Raw genomic sequence first — 21,341 nt, forward strand, 5'->3', positions numbered from 1 at the left:
TTAAATACTGAATACACGAATCTTTCAGATGTGCTTATGGCCTCCAAACTGTTACAGATTCCAGGGGTACCTCATTATATACGAACCAGCCCCAAAATCTTCCAGTTCATCTTATGAACTTGACTTTAGTGAGTGGCTTGGAAATTCTGTAAACCTGATTAACAGTATACATCTTCACTCCAGAAAGGTAAAGACACTAAATGCCCAGAAATGTGAATCCGTTAGATGATCCTCCACCAAATTACATTACTCTCAAGGATTCCAAAATGAGTGGTTAGAGCCTTGTTTTCATGCAGATAATTTATATTTTTACAAATCAGTATACTGGTTTTTCCATTGACTAAATTAGCAATCAATATTTAGCCATCCCCAAATATTTCAATCATGACCTTTGTCCATTTAATATAAAGTATGAACACACTTTACAAATCTAGTTATATCAATACTATAAATTTAGTCTCCCACTCTACAATTATAAATTACCAATGACTATGAATGTCAAGAGGATAATTTAGAAACCTTGGTAACCTACCTGATGCCCTAAGGTATGTAGTTACTGTAACATTGAACATACCGACATCCATCACCTCCAGTTGAAGCATTTACTGCAGTTTCTCTTGAAATGTGGTTATCTGCATAGTTCTTACCTACTCTGCTAGAGTGTAGACTTCTTGAGAGCAACATGTAATTTGTAACTTCCACAAGAAAAAGAGCCAATGATCACAAACAAGGCACCCCACACGTGTCTGCCCAAAGGGAGGAAAGCAACTACTGGTTAGTATCAAAGATGGCCCAGACTGAGCAAATAAAAACATGGGACTTCCAGCTAACTCTGAATTTCAGCTAAATATGTGGGGCCCAGATATTGAATGAGACAAACTTATACACTTACACTCAAAACTATACTTATTATCTGAAATTCAAATTTAACTGGGCAACTGGTATTTTATTTGGCAACTTTATCCCTATTGTTCACATGTTACTTTGTCTTTATTCAATTTTGCTACTTCTCAGTCTATGAAGTATAACTAAAAAACTGAAAAAAAAACAAAAACAAAAAACCTTATATGCCCAAATAAATGTTTTCCTTTAAAAAATCACTTTGGAAACACAGTACTTATTCAATGATAGTGATGTTACCCAAAACATATTCGACGTTCCTTTTTTAATTGCATGCAAAACTCTCTTATTGGTTATGCAAGAAAATCAGCCTCATTATCTGAAATCTGTGTGTTTAAAAAATACATCAACTGTATTACTATTTATTTTTGAGCATTTACATCCAATACGTTTTAACTCTTTTTGAAGATCAAATTTATCTTGAGAAACTTAATACTTGCCACCTTTGAAAATAATTTTAAAATACACCTCTGGCTTAAAAGGGCAATTCCCTAGCAAATGCAAAACTGTTCATGAAAGTCCGCAGGCTTGAGTATACAGTGGTGCCTCGGTTTTCGAATGTACTCCGCTCCAGGAGCCCGTTCGAGTTCCGAAACGTTAGAAACCGAGGGATCCACAGCCCACAGCTGGGCCCCAGGACCTTGCCCTCAGCGGGAGCCGCGGGGCAGGTTCCACTTCCGAGGCGGGTTCGAGAACCGAAGCGTTTACTGCCAGGTTTCTGGCCTTCGTAACCCGAAATGCTCGTCAACGGAGATGCTCGGAAGCCGAGCTACCGCTGTATAAGCTTCCAAGGTGTTAATGTGAAATTGATATTCAAAGTAACATGACAAGGCTGGTACTCCGATTTTTAAAAAAGTCACATTTCCTTATAATCACTCCTCCCTCAAGATTCCAAACTTACACCAGTGCAGATTCCGATGCAACCAAACACTAACTCTACAAAGCAAACCCCAAATGCCAAGGTTTCTTTTCAGAGACTCCATAGATAAGCTTTATTTATTTACTATTTAAAACTTATTTGTGAAAGGCATGTTCACTGTAGAAAATTTGAAAAATATAGAGAAGTATAAAGAAAACAAAATAATTTTACCATAACAGAGAAAAGTACTATTACTATTTTGTATTATTTTATATATTTAAGTCTTTTTTAAACTTCTTTTGTTTTAATTTTAATTTTTCAATTATAGTTAACATTCAGTATTATTTTGTATTAGTTCAGGTAGACAACAGAGTGGTTAGATTATACATTAATAACATAGTGACTATTACACTTTACATTCCCATGACAAATTGTAACTACCAATTTGTACTTCTTAATCCCATTCACCTTTTTCACTCAGTTCCCCAGCACCCCACCCTCTGGCAACCATCAGTTTGTTAATTAAGCCACTCTTTTTTTTTTTTAACATTCAATATTATTTTGTATTAGTTTCAGGTATACAGCATAGTGGTTAGATAGTCATATAAGTTACAAACTGTTGCCCTGATAATTCCAGTGCCCACCTGTCACCATACACAGTTATTACATTATTATTGACTATATTTCCTACGCTGTGCTTTGCATCCCTGTGACTATTTGGTAACTATGGCTCGAACCTTTTTTCCCCCAGTCCCTTAACCACCCTCCCTCCCCTCTCCTCTAGATAAGCTTGAAAATAAAGGACCTGCAACCAAAGCAACTAACATGTTCCATTCACCACCAAGTACCGTATGTGATATCAGTACAGTTTCCATAGCTATATATCACATTTTATTACCTTGCATACACCTATTATAGTTATATGTTTATTTATATCTCCTCTTTGAGGTTGAAATGCCCTGGAACTCGGAGCTTCCGTGAAATAGGCTTACACAGGACAAGGTATATAATCAATGAAGCAGAGGAGGCTCCATCTGTAGTCCACAGTTTGAGAAACGTGTCTTCTGCCTCACTGTAGTAAATTCTGGAAGCCTGCCGGTCAGCGTGCTGGCTCTCAGCTCCGACGCCTTTACTGGAGGCTTTACTTACGCTCCCGAGACCCTGGGCTCAAAGCTGGTGGCACCTGGTAGCTCACCTTTCCCAGTCTCCGCAGACCACGGGTAGAGAGGGACAGGGGAAGGCCGCCTTAAGTTACTGATAATACCCACCTTTCTCCAAAAACAAAACGGGTCAACATGACAAGTGCGACGGAGGTTATATGAAAATAAATTTGAGCTTTCTGGAATTTAATATTTCGAAACTGTTTTATAAAGGACATTTCCATATCAGTGTTCAGCTCTTCGGGGCTGTTGTTCAAGCTCACTGATCCAAAAAACAATACATTAGGGGTTTCCACAGTCTTTGAGAATAATCCCAAGGAGATGAGACAATCTAAAAGGGAGTTTTAACAGGTAATACCTGAATCATCCCAGCAAACCCTGCGCCTTACTTTTAACTCTACAAGAGGGTTTCAACAGGCTTGCACCTTACTCACTCCATTAGCACCCACATTTATTCCTTCACAAGTCAGCAGGAAATTGAAAAACTCAATTCTCGTATCACCTGGCTATCCTAATGAAATAACCACCAATTTTTTAATATAAGGCAATAAATAGTAGCTTTGAATAAATCCACCTGAATTGCATGAGTACAGACAGACAGCATTCTATCTTTCTTTGCCCCCCCATGATAAAAGCAGTTCCAAAAGCCCCACTCTCTCAAGGGTTTTTACCTGATGCTAGAGCCAGACATGAAGGGTTATTAGAGGAAGTGCTGGTTGACTGGAGCAGCCAAGAAGCAGATCTACCCCTGAGGTAGAAACAGTTATAATTAAAAAGAGAAAATCCAGCTAGGCATGTGCAACCCAGAATTCAGGGGGAAAAAACAAAAACAAAACCTGGTCAGGCCGGTTCCTAGTATCAGGGATATGATGATGAAATAGGAAGGTCCTAAAAAGCAATTAAAATTTTAGAAGGAGACGATGAAGATTAAGAAATACAAGCAGCTTGGTATCAGTGAAGTCTGTTAAATAATAGAGGACCCCAAACTATAGGCCAGGAGAACAAGGTTGAACATTAAACCCTAAACAGGTTGAACACTATAATTCCTGATGCTGTAAAGATTTGGTTTCCGGGCAGACTTCTATGGACAGTAAACTAGGTAGTAAACAAATGACTATAACCAGAATATAAGAAACAGACTTTGCTTGGGGAAGAAGAAAGAACCTCTGACACCAGCACTGGATCAGTAACAAGACTAGACCCCAAATGTGGGCCTTTAACCACGGGGTTAGTTATACAATAGCCCCCACCCTCCCCACTCACATACATCCCCTCCCAGCCCGTAGGCATTTAAGTATGCAGCCTCTAGAGGATGGTGAGAGGTAAGAGAAACTTTGGGAGCCACTGTACTCTATATATCAAGGAACATATTCCTGAAAGAGTCTTTGCATTGGACCAGAAATAAAACTTAGTCTTTGCCCAGTATGAGTGGGATAAGCCTAGACAAGGCTGACGATAGACATGTGCCCAGGGATTTTCCTTCATTATGTAAATCCTGGCTTTGTTTCTATGGTTATATTGTTTATAACTAACTGTTGAAAGTCTATTGATGATCTTAAATTTCAACCATTGGGTTCATGTTTGGAAAAGAGAATATGTTGAAAGCATAGGTATGTGTATTTTGTTTTCTTGCAGTTATTTCGCAATACCCCAAATAGAATTAATCTGGAGAAATGCAGATATTTTATTTCAGGTTCCAGGAATATCTCAGAATTCAGTGCAGTTGCAAGCCAAATTTAATTTACCAAAACTTAATCTTTCTTTGTGAAATGATCCATTGCAAACAATAACACTAAAGCTTCGGATACAGAGGCAGTGTATAAAAACAATGGTCTGCTCAGCAGTTTCAAAATACTCTGCATTTATATTTAATAATATCTTCCATTGGGAGTCCAAAAAAGTCCTTTATCTCTTCTCTTCAAAACAGGTTGGGAAATATTCCAGCCCCTTGAAAACTTGCTGAGGCACATTTGCCACATCTCGCTTATAAATGCGAGTTTAAGTTGTGACGTATTTTGTAAACTGCAGAGTTTTAAAGAAAGAACAGCACAGTTCTTATCAAATAAGAAACAGACACAAAGTGTCCTTGTCTTAAATACTACAGTAGTTGCTGAAATTTACTTTCTAAATAGTCTCTCTTAGAAAAGAAATCAAATTAGCTTTCTGATGGCTAAGTCTCACCTAAACCATTTTTTAAATGTATATAATTTCTTGGAGACCAGTAATTGTGAATCCATGTACAGAAAAATATAATCATGTCACACTGATTTGGAACTTGGCATTTGCGCTTCATCTTCAATAATCTCCATGAGCAAAATTGATTTCTGATGGTACAACCCTGAAGAGTAACACTCCCCGCAGAGATGGACATTTTAGCAGAAATTGGAGCAATCTGCATTTCAGCACATGCACTTATGCAGGGCATGCTTTCCACATCACTGCGCTTCCTAGTCACTGGCGCTATTCTGGAAACATACCAAACACACATATATATCCAGAAGAGCATATATTCCCTAGAGAAACTGTCAGAAACTATCAGTATAACCCAAAGGAACAAAAAGAAAATTTTAAAAATCGTGGTACAGAATAAAAAAAAACGCACCCAGGGGAGTAAATTACACATCCTGACAAATCGTCAAAAAGGAGAAAAAAAGCATTATTTGTTTCAGCAGAGCCCTTCATGTGAATGCTTATCAATTTCATGTTCTAATCTCCAAGCATAGGAAACCAAATCAGAATAGCAATGCAATAAATGCTTTTTATTCCATTGAGTTCCTTTCCTTAGTGGGTTTTTTTAATTTGGCTTGAATGTTTTTTGTTTTTTTGAGAGAGAGAGAGAGAGAAACTTCGATTGGTTGCCTCCTGTACACACCCCAACCTGGGATCGAACCCACAACCTGAATATTCGCCCTGACCGGGAATTGAACCCACCACCTTTCGGTGTACTGGACGATGCTCTAACGAACGGACCCACCCGGCCAGGGCAGCCCAGACAGGGTTGTAAGTGTAAGAAAGTACACCACTGTTTTCAGTGAAGCTGCAGAGCACTGGAGTTGACAGGTGCAGTAGGTAAGAGCACGGCCACTGGAGACAGACATGTCTCCACGGGGGTCTTGGCTCTGCCACGTTTTAATTTACATCTCAGCTCCTCAGCTCCCACATATATAAAAGAGGGATAATATCATCCCCATAGGATCACTGTTGAGATGAAATGAAATAAGATAATATATGTAAATAACTTACCATAGTCCTTAGCACATGGAAAGGACACCGTAAATGACAATAATCACAGCTATTGTATCAGTGTGTGCTTCAAGAAAAAACACACATCTTTGAGACACATCTGCTAAAAGGCCGTTCTTGACAAGAAATGGTACGCGCTCAACCTCATTCTCATTAACGCTTTAGGTAAGTACTTGCTGATGGTTGTACATATGTAAATGTATGTATGAAAGTATATTTGTATATATGTATACATGTGGGTGTATTACAGAAATATACTTACATACAGACACACACTATACTGTAGGTTGACCAGCTTGCATAAAATAAATATATCTCAAAAAACAAGCCAAACATATAAGCACTAGTGGGAGTGGGGGGCAGCAAGGAACAATAGCGCTAAAAATTATAAAATGTGGCACCAAACCAAACACCACTGACATCGCTAAAAGGAGAGCGAAGGATTCCCTCCTTTCCACTCGTCTATAGTCCACTTTTGCTTTCAATTCCCAGCCCAAATTCTCCCTCCTCTTTGAGCTGTCCCCAAACGCCACAGCTCTCTTCACTGTACGTTCCTGAAGTTTGACGGCATCATGATCTGTGGTATTCATCTGGCATCTGACGTGATTATCCCATATTGTTATTTTTACATCTTTTATATACCCTACCTACCCCCACCTTCTCAGGGCATGGGACCGGGTCTACATGTTATCTAAGGGTGCAGTCTACTCATACTGGCTCACACAATAGTGTTTAAACGTGTTTCATGATCACGGGACTGAAAAATCTCATGAGTTATTCATTCATTCTTTTGTTGAGTGTCAGATTATATATCAAGAACACAGAGCAAAAAGTAGGCACTGTCCTTACTGGTATTTAGTAAATGGGACAACTTGAGCCAGTGTGAGGCAGCGTTTTCTGTTAACTGCAGCCAAAAAATCATCTTAATGGGTACCTGAGAGATATGGGCGTACATGAGTACTTGCAGTTCTACAATTTTGTGTTTCTAATGCTTACATTTTCTCTTTCAGTCTAAAGATATGAGCCCTGACATCAATTGCTTAAACTTAGAAATTACTATATTTACTTTCCAAGTGAAGGGAATGAATTGGGTAATTTCTAACTCTTCTCCAGTCAAAATACATGTAAAAATTAAAATTAAATTAAGTCCCATTAATTATCTCTATTTTAAGATTTTGCCTGTTTATATACATTATTATCATTGCTTATGCTTGGCACTTAATCGTGATTTAATTGAATGTAAACCACTGAGACATGGTGCAAGATCATTACCTTATTGAAAAAAAATCCATTCTTATATTCTTTCTTTAAAATTGTCACTTGTATCTATGGTCTTGAAAACAGAAATGAGTCTAACTTCAGCTAACCACATCCATGTTATTACTTGGGGAATTCTATCCTGAATTACATTTCCCTCAGTCCATCAAAAGGAGCAGATTCCAAATGTCTGTCATATTATTAATCTGAGCCCGAGAACATGCCATCAGTCTATATTTTGACTGCTTCCTGTCCTTCGGGTAATATAAATTTGTCTGCAATCAGGACCCCTGCTTTTTATACAAGTCACTTCTTTAATGATATTTTCAGTCTAAAGAAATAAATAATGACTAAGTTGTTTTCCATTCTTATAAAGTATCTAAAGTTATTATGAATACAAATTAACTTATCCCAGGGCAGCCAGGTACTTTAGTTCAATTAACTACAAATCCAAATTCCCTAAGGAGAAGCACTGAATTAATTTTGCATTACATAACATTTTACTGCCATGTATGATACCGCTATCGTTTTACTAATCTATGATTATAAAATCAATTCCTGAGGCTGGCTTCTTTCCTCTCACTGTATTACCTGATTGAAAGGTTAAATAGAATGGCCAAAATGATGGCCCACTTGGATCAAACTAAGAGTACTTAGTCCAATAATTCCCCTGATCGCTAGTACTTAATACAAACATCTAACTTTTTGCATAATACCTTATAAAAATATGTACATTGGATACCAGATGACTGAGACATAAAAATTACAATATCTCATAAGAGTACTAGAGACAAAGACAGCTCAATTTTCCTAGAAAAATTATTAGAATACTTGTGAAATAGAAAAGGACCTTATTGTAAATCAAAAGAAATGCCTGAAAAAAATTAATCACTGCTTCAGCCATAGAATTTCTTTGATTTACTGAAACCCAAACAGTAAAATCTTGAGAGTGGTACATACAAATACACAGTTTTGGTCTTCCATTGCTTTCACTGAAACTGCATCAAGCTGAACCATTAAAAGTTCCTGAGGATGAACTGTCGGACTGATCCACGATGATCACAGTTGGCACTGCCCTTCTGATTCGCGCACAGAGACAATGTGCGGCCGTTGCAGTCACAGGCTCCTTCTAATCTTCTGATGTATAACAACATGACATCTTAAGTCCCCTGACAAAATACATCTTGCATTTACAAAGATTAAAAGGATGCAAAGCTCTAAAGTCTTTTCACCTCGAAGAGGGTGTCTGTGCTCGGCGCCCCCTCCACACCTCCGACGACAATGAGGGGAGCAAAGGCTCGGGGCGCTTCGAGGCTGACGCGGAGCACAATACAGCAGACGAAAGGCCCCCCTTCTCCGGCCAGCCTTGCCCCCTCTGCGGCTCCCTGGCGGGGTTCAGAAAGTAGAATGTTCACGTAATTGGCTTGGCGATGAATGAAATATGTAACATCCGGCTCAGCGGTTAAACAAAGCCCTTTGATCTCAAAATCAGACTTGACTCCTTGTGGTATAAAAAGAGAGGTCTACTCAGAAAATAAAAAGATGAGTTCTTTTTCCCATCACAAATTAAGCTCAGGGAAGGCACGTTTGATAATCGAATAAAACCAACCTCACAAAGCGGCTCCACGCGAATTTCATTAGTGTACAAGATTTACGAGGAATAAAGCTGCTCACCATCATAGTTTTCTAACCATTGAGAAACTGAGTGAAAAAGCGCTTCCTTTCCAGAAAACGGTGATCTGAGAAGGTGCTTTAACTTCTGAAATGACTTTTTTTCATCAGCAATACAGTGCTGTTCCTTGCACAGACTTAAATGAGGGGAACACTTTAATCATTTCTATAGTAGTTTCTATGCTTTTCCATGCTAACATTGAGGCCTGTAATTCTTTAATGAGCAAGAAAACAAACAGCTGTATTTTGCCAATGAAATCCACCAAAATGGTGTGGAGGGACAACCGAAACACTTACCAGGGACTTTAACCAAGAGCGGGCCTCTCGGGTGGGTTGGTTTAACACTCACACATGGCTCACCTCCTGCCAGAGGTCCTTTCACTTCATCAAAACCATTCTCTTCCTCTGCTTTCTGCCACTTCCACTCCAACCAGAAATGATGCCAGTTTCAAGCTTCTACTTTATTCTGGACATTACGCCAGGGCTTCAGTATGCTTTCTTTATTTTTTTAGCCTTCAAGATAGCATTACAGTGGTTTTGTTTTCATTTAAAGGATAACGAACCTGCAATCGGAAATGTTCACTATAAAGTAGCTTATTAGTGCTAAGACCAGATTTGAACTCCCATCTGATGGGTTCAAAATTCCGTGTTTCTCCTATTACACACACTGCCAAGAAATGTTTAGGTCAGTAGGGCAAACTGCTGAGGAAGGAGTTGAAAGGACAGTAATCTAACCTGTCATTACTTCACAGAAACGAAGGAACTTCATGGAACTTATTAAAGGTTATTATTTTTTCTTTTGCTTTGTCATTATCGTAAAAGGTAGAAGTGCTTGTGTTCAAATAGATATAATTTGTTTTCTAAAGAATTTAACATACTTTACAAAATGTATATGTTTTTAGTAGCATGATATTTTACTCCCCATTTTATGGAAGCATAATTTTTATGTGTGCTTAAAAAACAGCATTGTGCATTTGACAGGCATTTATCTATGTGTTGGTGTTAGAGTAGGTGTATTTAGAATAAAATCATTGCTAAAATCAATCACATTTACCCAGCACACCAAAAGTATTATCATCTAGAGACTTGCACTGTCTAGTTTATATGATGATGAATACTGTAAACAGAGCACTCAGGTTCTAGCTTTCCTTGCTCGTCTGCCTTTATTTCTAAGTGGGGCTCAATGTGCCAACATATGGCCTGATGTCTGATGTGACACAGCTGGGGTTTTCCTTAGACAAGTAAAAAACACATGGGTATGCACACACATACACAAGTTAAATTAAGCTACCGACACATTTATGTAATATTCCAGTTACATGTTATTGTCTGAGTCTTCATACATTAGTAGTAGCAGGCAACTGGATTACATCGGTAACTCATATTTGTTTTTTTCTTTTTTCTCATATTTATAACCAATACTTAGAAGGACCAGAGAGAATTTTCCATATCTGATAACTGCTTAGCGTAAGGTCTGGGAGAAGCATTTGCATTGTGGGACCAAAGAACCTCCAAACACTTTCTGAGTAGATTTATGTCTTTTGTTTCAAGTACTTAAGATAAATTCTTAACAGAATTCTATGTGCACATTTCCAGAAGTATACTAATAAGGTACTATGTTCTCAGTCCCCAAGAAGTGAGTTTGTTCATATGGGAAAAGACATGCAGGTTATGATTAGCATAATACCTGTATTAACTCAAAAATGGCACAAGGCAACTGTAAACCTACGTCTGCCCACCCTCATATATTAGAAAACGGTAATATTTTCATTCTTTCTAAAGATTTATTTGTATAAGTGGGGCCCTGCTTAATTATAAATTCATCACCCCAACATGAGGGTCTTTAGTGGCCTGGAAAGGAATGCTGCTCACTTTGACCGGGTGTTTGGCAGGTGCAACTAGCTGGTCCCCCCCAATGGAAATGAATTACACGCATCCTTCCAAGCGGCGTTCCCTCTCACAGGTCTACCCACACCCACAAAAGTTAGTAACTGATAAAATGCTTTTAAGAGGATCGACACCTAATAGAGGCAAAGCAATCCGAAACTTCCTGCCAAGGCTTGAGTAAGCCAGGGCAAAGCGGAGACTAGCAGATGTCCCTGACAGTCTGGAAACAGGTGCCTGGCCAGCCGCGGGGAGCTAACAGCGCTCCACACCGAAGCAGGAAAAGCAAGCGAGGCAGTGTCGCCCCCACCTCCAGACCGCTGTGACCAGTCTATACAACAGATACTCCTGTGTTGTCTACCATGTATTTGACACTGTGGGAAATATAAAGGCGGAACAAATGGGTTCATGTGTGTCCATGAAGCAGTCCAAAAATGTCCTTTATTTAAGAACTCTCGGGGAGTTGTTTAATTGGTATAAAGCTTTACTTATGCAACATAAATCAGTTCTAGAGATCCGCTGTACTACACAGCGTCATAGTTAACGATAATCTACTATGCACCTAAAAATGCGGCAAGAGATTAGACCTCATGTTCTTATCACACACGCAAAAACAAAGGGACACAGGAAGTTTTGATAGTGACAGATACGTCTGTTATCTTGATTCTAGTGTTGATGTAAAGGGTGTATGCCCAAAGTCATAACATTATGCACATTAAATATGTGCAGGTTTTCATATATCACTTACAATTAAATCTGTAAATCAATAAAACGGTTACAATTATAATGAGATTAAAAAGAGATATATGGTTACAAAGAGTATTTAGGAAAAGTAAAATCTGTCTATAGAGATGGATGCGAGGAAATGTGCAATGACATAAAAAGAGAGTGTGGTGCTGTGGTTAAGAGTTCCAGTTACACATTCTCTCAGCTTTCTCTTCCACGAAAGAGTCAGGACAGCAATCCCTCCCCTACAAAGGGTATTATTGTGAGGACTGGAAGGTGTAGGGCACATAGAGAGCTTAGCACACACCGTATGTCCAATATAACTGTTCCCCTTCCTCCCTCCCTTCTTACAACTATTACTGCAATGAAGTTTGTAATGGAGACTGACTGGCCTGTCCAAGGAGGCAAGTCTCCCATCCCTTCACCATTCATCCTCACAATTCCTTTTTGTCATAGATGGAGTTATGCACACTCACATGTCAGAAAGGAAAAAGCAGTGTTTTTGTAAGCTGAAAAATGCACAAGCTCCCAGAGAGGAGAGGACTAGTTGCCTTGTAAAAGAGAATCCCACTAGCCTCCTTGCTTCCTGCAGTAAGCAGGGAGACACTAAGCCTTCAGAGAGAAAACAGCTGACAAGTCATCCATCAGAGTCTGAGGCTGCTTTAGGCGATTCACCAGTTTCCACGAAAGGCCTCCGCCTCTCCATGGCAGGTTACTCCATCACCCGAAGCACCCTTCACACTTTTCCATTGTTTAAACTTATTTCCAGATCAATGATCCAATTCGAGTCTAGGGTACTCATTCACTCTTAGTGCTTCCAAATGCCATGAAATGATCTCCATTGCTTGAAATCACTGCTAAATACTAGACTGTCCTACAGGGTTTTCTAGTATTGCTCAACCTGTGGTCATTTTTTGCTACTAAATATTCACTTTTTCCCCTCTTACTACAATCAAGACAGGTTTAGTTATCTGCCCATTCTCATGGCTTCAAGTGGCCTTTCACCAAAATGCTGTGAAGGGCACAGTAGGGGAGTGAAGTCAACACAGCCCTGGAATGAGAGGGGACAGGCCTCATCTCTGCCATTTACTGTCTGTGAGATTCAGGGATGCCAGTCCACCTTTCAGGGTCTGTTTTCTTCTCTGGTAAACAAAATACCCAGGTGTTGAAGAATTGGACCAATGTGAGTATGTTCTAAGCTACAAAGCACACCCAACATAAAGTATTCCTTACTCTTTTATTTATTGATTGATTTACTTATTTTAAATTTTATTTTTGTTTAGAATATTACAGATGTCCCTTTTTCTCCCCAATGACCCGTTCCACCCCATCCCATCCCCCTCCCCAGTCCCTCTCCCCACCATTGTCCATGTCCTTGGGTTGTGCAAATTTGCATATAAATTCTTTAGTTACTCTCTCCCCCTCCACCCACCTGCCCTCCTCCCTCCCTCTGACATTTATCAGTCTCATCTATGCTTCCATGTCATTGAATCTATTCTGTTCATCAATTTATTAAGTTCTTTAGATTCCATGTATGAGCAAGATCATGTGATGTTTGTCTTTCGCTGCCTGGCTTATTTCATTTAGCATAATTTTCTCTAGGTCCAGCCATACTGTCCCAAAGGGTAAGAGATTTTTCTTCTTTACAGCTGCGTAGTATTCCATGGTGTAAATGTCCCATAGCTTTTTTTATCCACTCATCTACTGACAGGCACTTGGGCTGTTTCCAGATCTTGGCTATTGTAAACTGTGCTATGAACATCGGGGTGCATATGTTCTTTCTGATTAATGTTTCAGGATTCTTAGGATTCTTTATTCTTTTAAATCTACCTAAGCACAGCGTGATATTTTAAAGTCTGTGATGATAAAATGTTCACTTAGAATACAAAGACAATAAATATTCCTGGCGGCTAGAGTGTATGCTTCAGGATGGTAGGGTTATTGAGAGCCCTGGGGAACCCATCATGCATACTGGGCTATGGAAGCACTAGAACAGGGCACCAAACATAGGAGATGCTCAATGAATGAACGTTACTGCCGAATGGATGAGGACTATCCTTTGTTACAGAGAGCAATTTGTAACATGCCGCTACTTGGAACTATCATAATAAACACTCATGTCTTCTCCTTTGTTCTGCCTTCTTCACTAATGAAAATTAAATTATTTTGCAAATAAAAATTGAGAAAATTGAGTCTAGAATCCGAAACACCACCTAGAAATATGTCTGAATAGAAAGCAGTAATTAAATTCTAATTTACCTTTAATAACCCAAGACAGTAGAAGCTGTGTATCGCCACTTATAAACAGCAAATAAAATATGACAGTCTCCAGATTTAAATTTTATACACATTTTTTATAATGGCCATTATCTTTACATTTTCTGACATATCCTGTATGTCAAATACTTTTCAAATTAATAGTCGGGTGGATGTGCTAAGGTTGGTAACACTGTAACATATGGACTGTCTGATATTCATTGATTTGGGCCCATGAAAATGTTTCTTTACTGGCCTTCTATTATAAGCTATTCTTCCAAAGCCTTTATTTCACCTTGACTTACTAAATTTTATTTGTCCCTACTTATTTTGGAGAATGACTTTAAAAGGTGAGTTTAGCATGGTTATTCTTTTAAATATAGCAATAACTGTCTGCCTATCCTACTTAAAAAAAAAAAAAAAAAAAAGCTACTGTCATGCTTACTGTTGTTAGTAAATAATCCACTTGCATTAGGTCTTGTATTGTTTTTAATCCCTCTTGACCAGAAGAAATTTTACCTCTGAGTGTATTTTTTTCCCCTTAATCTGACCTACCTATTAATTATTCAATTACTAATTCCTAAGAACAATTAACAGTTACATCATTTTCAGAACATGAGGGTTGCTTTACATAAGTAAAACAAATTTACTTTGAAACAACTTAATTGTCATCAATGGTTCTTTCTCTGTAAATTCTATGTAGCCATCTGCATGATGTAGAATTTGTTATATTGTAGTTGCAATAGTAAATAAACTTTAGAATTTTAGATGGTATTTTTTAAAAAAATGAAAGAAGTCATAAGCAGCATTTATTACTTTGGTATATCGCATTGGTCTTGCGATATACCGAAGTACTAAATGCTCTCCCTTCACATTTAAAAGGTATTTCATGTTGACTTCCTACTGCCGCAGTCTGGCTCCACACTGCATGCTCCAACCACTGGCTGTCACAGCATCAATGCCTTCATTCCACAGCCAACATCATTCCTTCACAGGGTCAGAGCTCTGGTCCACATACCCTGCCCTGCAGGAAGTTCGATGCCTGCGAAAGAACTTGTGATAAACCAGGCCTCGCAGGGTGGCTAGCTTTACTAAGATGACAATGGAAAGTAGCAGCTCATTGGTTGTCCCTTTTCTAGACATTGACCAGAGACTCTATTTTTGCTCAAGTTTTCACTTGTATTTACCAATCTATTCTTGGTACTTCCCAACTGGTCAGGTTGCTCCCCCAGCTCTTCTCTGATTTCTGAGCCAACCTGGTGAGTCTCTGAGGCAATCCCACAAGGACACTCAATACTCTGGGTGGCCCAGATCAGGCTGTCAGTGCCTTGAAAAGCAACGCCCTTTGAGGCTGTAGCCGATCCACATGCTCCTTCTCGGCAGCGTAGGTGCCCTATTTCATGTCTCCGCGCCCCAGGTGTGGCTGTCAGGTTACAGAAAGGTGGGGGTGCGTAACGTGGTTCCTCTTCCATCTCTGCCAGCGTTTTATTTGCTTCCTACTACTTTTCATCAAACTCTCTGGTCAAGTTCTCTTATGTCCCTCAGTCCCAGGAGCTGCTCCAGCACCCATTGTAGGTCTTCATGAAGGCCGCGGAAGATCTCCTGCAGTTTCCAGAAATGCTCACAGGATGTGGGGGAGGTGACCACGGTGCTGGAGCCACCGAGATTCACGGAGGTCAGCTGTCCCTCTGGGAAAGCATCACAGCGGCGACAGCCACCAGTCCCCTGGACCAGTAGGTGGCGCCTTTTATTGCTGAAGGCATTTCTTTAAATATGTACATACATACATACGTATATACATTTCAATGAAGTTTCCTATACAGTCCATTTCCATTATGTGGCCAAAGTATCCCCATTGGCAAAAATGGAGAGAATTAATTAAATGGACTCTATTGGTTACTTTCAGCTCTAAAATACCTGTGGATTGCATGAATCTGAGTCTAAGGTGGATCTCTTTTCTACAGCTACAGACATTGTCAAGAGAAATGTAAAGTTGAATAGAATAGTGTTATAGTTAAGAACGCACAGGCCATTTTAAATCATAGGTTTAAAAGACCAATTTTCCAATAAAACATTAACAATAATATACAAACTACACTCTCCAAAAACAATTATTACCAACATTTTGATTTGGACTTGAAATAAGACATAGAAGAAACATATAAATTAATATAGGTCTTGTCCCTGGAAGGTCCAGATGTATGAATGTCTATTTAACCCTGACTTAGTCTACACTGAACAGGAAAAGGGAATTAATAATTATTACTGACTTGCGCCTCCTAACTTTCTACTTGAGGGTTCGTTCAAACCCTTCTGTTATCATTGTTGTTGACTGTTTTCCCCATCACTTTATTGTTACTCTTATGATTCTTGTTGTTGCTAATAAAATGATAATTCGGTTGATAGGAATGTAAGCAGTGGCCCCAAACTGAAGATGGCTTGAGAAAGTTGAGAATAAGCCCAAGCTAAAGAAAGTGTCAAGCATAGGTGGAAGGTGAAAATTAGTAAAAGATTTGGCCAAAAGTAGAAAAAAATATTCAGCTTTGTTTTTAAAAAAATTTTGTTTGGGAAAAGGAAGACAGAGACATAGGAGAGAATAGGTCAAAAGAGCAAAAATAGAAGTCGGAAACGGGAGACACGGTATGTACGTTACAGTATATAGTTGGGACTCCATCTGACCATTCATTCATGTATCCATTCATTCAACAAATTTAACAGGTGCCTGTGATGGGGCTGCACTGTGCTGAGGATTTGGAAGTAAACAAGGTAAACATGGCCTGGAGTGATTAGGTCCCATTAGAAATGCAAACAAGTTTTGCTATGTATACTCAATGGTCAAGGTATAAAAAGTTCAATGGATATTTATTTAAAATTAATATCTCATTGAAAATAGTGTTTACTCCAGTTTTCCCCTTGAATATTTCCTTCTTCTCACATTTGTCTGAAGATCAAAAAATGTGTATTGCCCATGTAATTCCTTAATCTCCTCTTTACTTCTGAATTAAAATAGATATCTAAGTTCCAGATGCACAATTAATTCCTTTCTCTTCTTGCATTTTAATGTAGCACATAAAGGGTAAAGGAGGGGAAATTAGTCCAATAAACATAGTAATAAAAACTGTCAGTACATCTGAATCATTTCACCAATGCCCTGAAAACTAATTGTGCTCTAAAGCAAAGTTGACAGGTAGGAATAAACATGGTCCTTTCATCTTCTTGTCTGCAACTCCACTCTCATTCACAAGTCCCACAGGCCATGTGGGAGTCCTATCATTTACTGCTCCATTAGTCTTCTTGCTGTATAATTTACTTTCCCCTACCTTTCTGCCCTCCCTCTCTCATACTGATGTTCTGTTCTTGGTCTCAAATCCAGAGCCACAGATGCATTTGTCCTAGATAGGAGGCATTACTGAAATCACAGATGCTCCCTAAAACCTTCCCAGATTCCACCAGTTATATTTAAGGTCTTCGGCCTTGGTGTTCCTTAAGCACGACAAAAGTCCTTATTATTGGGCTATATCATATGAAATTGCCATTTTTCAGGTCAAATATGGTCAAATGTAGTCAAATATTAGAAACAGTGTATTCTGATTCATGCTCCACTCCTTGAAGGCAGGGGCTGAGTCTCACTCATCTTGCTACTCTCCCTGGCATCTAGCACAATGCCTTGCTCAATGAGAGGATCAGCCAACACCGTTGAGTTGACATGCTGAATTTTAAAAACCTCAGCACTCCAAAGTAACAAAGATGGTGCACGCGTCTCTAAAGTCCTTTTAACTACTACTACAAGGATGGTCTTAATTCCTGACCTAGATGACTTAAATTTCTGAAACTAGTACCTGGGGGAAAAAAGAGGGCAGATCTGTAGTTGAAAGATGCCTTGGCACTGCCCTGGTTGCCGACTTGCTGCTACATTCACTGGGTATCAGGGGCCCAGATGTTATTATATGATTAAGTCAATTTCTACCAGAAATATTGTGAAAATCCTGTGGCCTGAGGAAGCCCCGGTGTTCAGAGTATAAAATTCTAACGGGAAGCCCAAGTAAAATGTGCAATGTTTTATTGGCTGTCTTATATCCTTAAGTTCTTTTTAATATGAGAGCAAAAAAGAAATTGGTTGGCAATATAGTGCTTGCCGCATTTCTGTTGCTAAGCAAAGGGACGCTAAGAAGACAGAGAGAAAGCTGACTGTAAGTCGGGGCAGTGAAACGCTAATCTCCTCGGTGTTATGCTTGACTGATTTGCTGGGGGAGGAAGGCAGCAATCTGAATTGGTGTGTCCAAAGGCTACAGAATGTGGTCCCAGAATTCACAAAGGAAATCACTTCCACTGTGAAGTTTGTAGTTAAAAAGATAGGATCTCAGTTGTGGGAAAGGAATGATAAGGCAACCTCAAGCAGCCTCCATGTGCTCTTGGACATTTTTTCCAATAAGTGGTTATAAAAGAGCTACATAATAGAAAAATTATGACCATCCAAATATCAGTATGTTTTGAAATGATGGTAATATCATCTTTTATCTTAAGAAGGTTTTCATTTCAAATATGATAAAATGTGAAGTCTTTTTTTTTTTTCAGTAATTGGAAAATATTTAAGTTTTAAACTTATGAAAGAGTCCGGCAGCCTCACAATGTTTCATCCCCTGAAGGGTCCTTTAGGACTTAGAGTTAAAGAGAACTTAAAAGAGGCCCTTTGGGTTCTTTGAAACAGAGACCCTACAGCAAGAGGGGTGAACAGAGGAACTGAGAGAAAGAACCTCTCTGAGTAATCTATAAGTAAATACGATCTATTTCGCATATCCCCCTAGACAGAAGAGTGAATGCAGGAATGATATTAAAATTTTAGTCTCCCTGCAACACACCATTATCTTGGATTCACCTTGACGATATAAACAATGAAAAAGGAAGAGAGGCTATCCCTAGATCAAATCATCATGGTCGCTTTTCTTCACTGCCGTTTGACACATAAAGCATTAAAAGTCTCATTAAATTACTAACAAGTCTTGATTCGTCCCATAGGTATTATCTGTATGAAAAGTACTTATGATACATTTTGAGAGTATTTATGTTGCTCTTTTCTGAGAAATTTTTATCAACTGCATGTTAGTATGCCCTCAAATAAGAGAACAGGCATATGAAGACTGGCCCAAAGGAGATGCTATGGCTTAAAAAAAAAAAAAAAAGACCCACAAAAATTATATTTGTTTGGGAACAACTATGTCATACCTTATTCTAAGAATAATTTATTTACCAAAACAATGGAAAGAAAATCTTTAAAACTTTACCAGGAAAATGGGAGAGGGCAATATAAGAATCCAGACAACAGTTTCCTCCGAGTACAACTGTTCTGTTCCCATCTTCCCGAGCAGCGTATCTATTGATATCTACCAGTTAATTAGCACATCCAAGTCCACCCGAGTCCCTTCGAGCATCTGTGTCAGACCCACATTCCTCCTTGTTCCCAGATGCACCGGAGGGCGCCCTGCCCGAACTTCCCAGGCATGGCGGGGAAGGAGCTGACAGGCAGGGAAGCAAACAACTCGCACAGGCCCCACAGACGAGTCCAGGAAGGAGGAAGTGCACGGAGGGTGGGTATGTGCCTGCAGGGACACGGGAGCAGGGACAGGCCCGCAGCCGGCAGTGCAAAGCTGGGAAGCAGCCATCCCAAGGCCTGAGCAGGGCGGCGGCCTTCTGCTTGCTTCCATCTCCATGGTCCGTCCCAGGGCCTGTAGGGCCAGGGCTGAGGCTCTGCACTGCTCCTAAGCAGCTCCCTTATGCACACCCACAAGTAAATGGGCCTGTGACGAAACTCCCTTCAGGTTTCCCCCTTGAGCCTGCTGTCTGTTTCCTGCGGGGCCCCTACTGATACATCACCCAAGTCGTGAAAGAAACGTTTAACAGCCACGCCAAGGTAAAGGGCCCTCTAACTCACCACTAGAAGCCTCCCTCTGACTGATGTCTACCAATTAACTGCCATTTCCAAGTCCATCTCTGTGTGTTAGCAATCACGTACATATTTCTTGTTCACTGAAGACCTGGTCAAATACTTGTAGAAACTATGTCACTGAAGACCTGGTCAAATACTTGTAGAAACTATGTCACTAAAGACCTGGTCAAATACTTGTAGAAACTATGTCACTGAAGACCTGGTCAAATACTTGTAGGAACTATGTCACTGAAGACCTGGTCAAATACTTGTACAAAACCAGGACATGAGATAAGGTCTACGGTATGAATGTCTACACTTTGTTTCTAGCCTCCCGATCAAATTTGCTTTTTCTAAAAAGGAAACGAAACCAGGTGAGTTTGTCTAATGTTTCTCAGGAAATCCAGGAGGATTCTTAGTAATCACCTCCAATTTTCAATCATGTTTAACATCCTTTACTCATTGATTCCAGATTTTTGCTCATGACTGGTATCAAAGTACCAATGTAATTTATCTATAAACCAGAGAATTAAATTTCTTTTCAAAATTTACATCATCCTTGGCCAATTATAATCTCTTTGCTCCTCTCCCATTCTTCATAGCTCTACAAAGTCACAGAATTCAATATACTATTGCATTTATCATACTGTTACGTAATTAACTTTTCTCGTGCTTGTTTTATCCCCTAGACTGTGAGCCCTTGAAGGCAGGGATTGTATTTTATTCGTCTTGACACTGCTGGCATCTAGCAAAATGTCAGGGTATTAAAGATTCCCAATAACAGATTGCTGAATTGAACTTAAAGCACCACTGTGGTGGCTTTAGATTTTCTCATATCCTTGGGCTTCCATTTCCTCTCACTGGTATTACACCCTATCCAATCTAATATTTATATCCTTTACAGAGAAATGTGCTGGGAGGAGACAAAGTGCGGCCCCTTCCTAAAAAGGGTCTCATGGTAGAACCATCCTTTCATTTTCTACCTTCTTGTTCTGAATATATAGGGTGTCCCCCAAAAAAAATTATACACACACTTTGAATAATTATAAAGACAGTGTTTCTTAAAATACATTTCATTTTCAAAATGAAGCTGTCAGCTGTTAAAATGTGTATACATTTTTGGGGGACACCCTGTAGCGATAAGCTTTTCTTATCTCTGGCATTTTCAGCCTTCGGCACATTTCCTACAGGCCTCTGATTCTTGCACTTGGTGATCCGTCTCTTCTCCCAACAGCATGTCCTGTTTCCTCTGGGTGCCCATTTCCTCTGTGAGAGGGCCTCTCAGCCAGTCACTTACACACAGGGCAACTTCCCCTTTTCTTCTGCATTGCGACCCACAGCTATTGTTCTATTTGAATTTCAGTACTGACAGCGTCCCAGCTTATTCAGCAGTCTCTTCATTTCTGGCCAAACAGTTATCTGTTCTACCAAATTTTTTTCCTTTCTTTTCTTTCTTTTTTGG

General features: G+C 39.4%; 1 protein-coding gene and 1 pseudogene across 4 annotated transcripts in view; both read right to left on the bottom strand.

The window, feature by feature from the left end:
* Positions 1-21,341, bottom strand: part of PRKG1 (protein kinase cGMP-dependent 1) — a 953,315-nt gene that overhangs the window by 710,799 nt on the left and 221,175 nt on the right. The gene's annotated exons all lie outside the window — the stretch shown is intronic.
* LOC308567227 (vesicle transport through interaction with t-SNAREs homolog 1B pseudogene) lies at positions 14,938-19,664 on the bottom strand (annotated as a pseudogene). The gene is made up of 2 exons: positions 19,401-19,664; positions 14,938-15,681 (listed from the first exon to the last, which is right to left on the bottom strand). The product of its transcript is annotated as a vesicle transport through interaction with t-SNAREs homolog 1B pseudogene (transcript).

This window comes from Miniopterus schreibersii (genome assembly GCF_964146895.1).
Source record: "Miniopterus schreibersii genome assembly, chromosome: 14".
Classification (NCBI taxonomy): Eukaryota; Metazoa; Chordata; class Mammalia; order Chiroptera; family Miniopteridae; genus Miniopterus; species Miniopterus schreibersii.